At 48.9% G+C, this 2,893-nt stretch overlaps 1 pseudogene; it reads left to right on the top strand.

Annotated features, from left to right (window-relative positions):
- The first annotated feature begins 351 nt into the window (after positions 1-351).
- LOC120021091 lies at positions 352-2,320 on the top strand (annotated as a pseudogene).
- Positions 2,321-2,893: the final 573 nt, after the last annotated feature.

Here is a 2,893-nt window from a genome sequence, read left to right as displayed (position 1 = left end):
GTCTGTTGTCGTCTTCAGTAGCCTTACAACTTGAACACACCCAACATGTAGGTGCATGTTTTTGCAGAAAGCTCCTCCTCTGGCTGGCAGAAAGAACCGGATGAGCAGGAAAGGCAAAGTACAGAGCAGGGCTGTTACTTTCAGTTATATCGTGTTCACTGATTTATAAAATGTATAAAAAGGACTTAAAAATAATATAAAATCAAGATTTGAAACAACTACTACTACAAAACAAGTGGGATCACTAACAGTATATCATTTTATTTGGACTTCACTGCTGTAAGTTTCTAAAGGGAAAGTTAATCTTGATCTCGGAAGCCATTACAGAGGAGAGACTGGAGTGATAACACCATGGCTTCGAAAGCTAAAGAGCTTCTCTCTCGGTCTGCAAGCTCTGTGGTACCTGGAGAAGGAATCACAGCTGCCAGGCTGTTCCATATCATGAGGGACCAGACAGTGAGTGTCATCATCATGGACAACCGTAGCTGCAGGGACTTTGAGGAGTCCCATATCTATGTCCCCACACAGATCTGCATCAGCGTCCCTGAGGAGGCTATCAACCCTGGGATCACTGTGAACCAGATCAAGGCCAGGCTGCCGGAAGCATCCAGAGAACAGTGGAAGAGACAGGGGTTCGTAGACTACATCATATTACTGGACTGGTTCAGCTGTGTCACTGACCTCAGACTGGGGACCCCACTCAAGAACCTCAAAGACACTCTCTACAAGTGGGACAGCACCACAGATCTCCACAGAGAGCCCCTGGTTCTGGAGGGAGGCTATGAGAGCTGGTTGCTTGTCTACCCCATGTACACAACCAACGCCAAAGTCAGACCCCCCCGACAACACGCCCTCAACACCCTCCCTCAGCTGAACTTCTGCTACCCCTCTCTGAAGGAGCCGAAGGCTTCAGACCCCCCTCTACCCGCCGCCCAAAAGCCTAAGAGTGAACTGCCGGCTTCGCCAGCTGCCCAGCAGCGGGAGCCGCAAACCAAAGTGAGGAATGAGGACACACTTTTTTGTGTAGCAGGCCTGCCTGATGGCTGGATGAAGTTCCTGTACACGGTGACCGGTACCTACCGCTACTACCACGCCCCAACCAACAAAGTTCACATCTACCCCCCTGGGGCAAGCATTCCCCAGGCCCCCCTCTCCACCCCCCCTTGTGCCCAAATACAAGCAGCCCCTCCAGCCCAACCTGTCCCTGCCAAGACCACTAAGCCCAGTCATGACGTGTATGCCAAGATGGAGATCGCCAAGCTGTCGGCAGCTAAGATCCGTAACCTATACCCTGTATTTGGAGGGATGGGTCATGCTGACGGGACTGCGTGACAGAAGCACCTGTTACATGAACTGCATCCTGCAGTGCCTGTGTAACACCCCAGCCATGTCTGAGTACTTCACCAAGAACTACTACCAGGAAGATATTAACAGGACCAATATCCTGGGCTGTAAGGGGGAAGTAGTAGAGGAGTTTGGGGTGATAATGAAGGCTATGTGGTCTGGCCTGTATAAGTCTATCAGGCCCAGGGACTTTAAGTTTACCATTGGAAAGGTTAACGAATACTTTGCTGGCAACGAACCGCACGATGCAAGGGAGTTTATGCATTTCCTCCTAGATGGGCTACACGAGGACCTCAATAAGGCTGACACTAGTAAACCGTACCAACGGGAAGTGAATGACCACCTCCTGGATGACCAAAGGGCAGCCGACCTGGCCTGGAGCAGACACAAGCTGCGGAATGACTCCATCATCGTAGCTCTGTTCCATGGTCAGTTGAAGATCACTGTCCAGTGTCTTACCTGTCAACACAAGACACGCACCTTCGAGATCTTCAATTACCACAACCTGCCACTGGCTTCATCTAAAGAGTGCTCCCTACAAGACTGTCTGAAGCTGTTCAGTAGAGAGAAGCTAGATAACAATAACGCTGTGTTCTGCAGTCACTGCGAAGCCCGGAGATGCTCCATGAGTAAAGTGGAGATCTGGAAGGCCCCGCCCATCCTTGTGTTTTACTTATTTTGATTGACCGTCAATGGCAGACGGATTCAGAAACTCCAGACCGATGTTGACTTCCCTCTGGAGAACCTGGACCTGACTCAGTATGTCATTGGTCCAAAACAGAGGCTCAAGAAATACAACCTGTTTGCAGTCTCTAATCACTATGGGGGGGGTCTGGATTGTGGTTACTACACAGCCTTCTGTAAGAACGCCATCAAACAGCAGTGGTACAAGTTTGAAGACAAGGATGTTTCAGACATCTCCACCTCCTCAGTCAAGTCCTCTGCCGCAAGTATCTTATTCTACTCCTCTCTGTGAGGGGCGGATGGACACACAGGGGATTTTGTACAGTACGTGTGTGTGTGTGTGTGAGATCTGGTCCGAAGCGTCCCCCAGACAGTGGCGACCTGTCATTCAGGGTAGGTGGGGCAGAATTTTTTTGTTGTTGTTCCCTGTTTTGCATGTTATTTTGGCATTAATACGTGTCACATATCAGTTTGAAAACAATGTCATTCTCTTTTGCTTTCTTGAGTAAGTTAGCTCGAACATGCAGGTGTTTCAGCCTAGCTCAGTGCTTTCTGTGGTGGAGGGGCAGCCAGTGGAAAATACGGAGCGTAGGGATTGGTAATGTTCTCTAGTTGTGCCGTGATTGGCTCAGTGTTCTGTCACTCAGGGGAACACTACGTCACCACAAAAACTATGAAAAGAGCTCGAAAATTCAAGCCTCTTGGGTGCTGCCATAGAGTTATATTAGAAGTGCCCATCCAAGAAGGCTCAAGGTCATTGTTATATCAACAGTAGCTTTGATTGGACTGATCTTGTCAACATCATACTTTCAAAATCTTAGCTAGTGTGAGGGCATTTTCTGTTAAACCTTATTAATGCTTGTGT

The sequence above is a fragment of the Salvelinus namaycush genome, chromosome 26 (genome assembly GCF_016432855.1).
Source record: "Salvelinus namaycush isolate Seneca chromosome 26, SaNama_1.0, whole genome shotgun sequence".
Classification (NCBI taxonomy): Eukaryota; Metazoa; Chordata; class Actinopteri; order Salmoniformes; family Salmonidae; genus Salvelinus; species Salvelinus namaycush.
The sequence above is the reverse complement of the archived record's forward strand: the minus strand, read 5'-3'. Positions and strand labels throughout refer to the sequence as shown.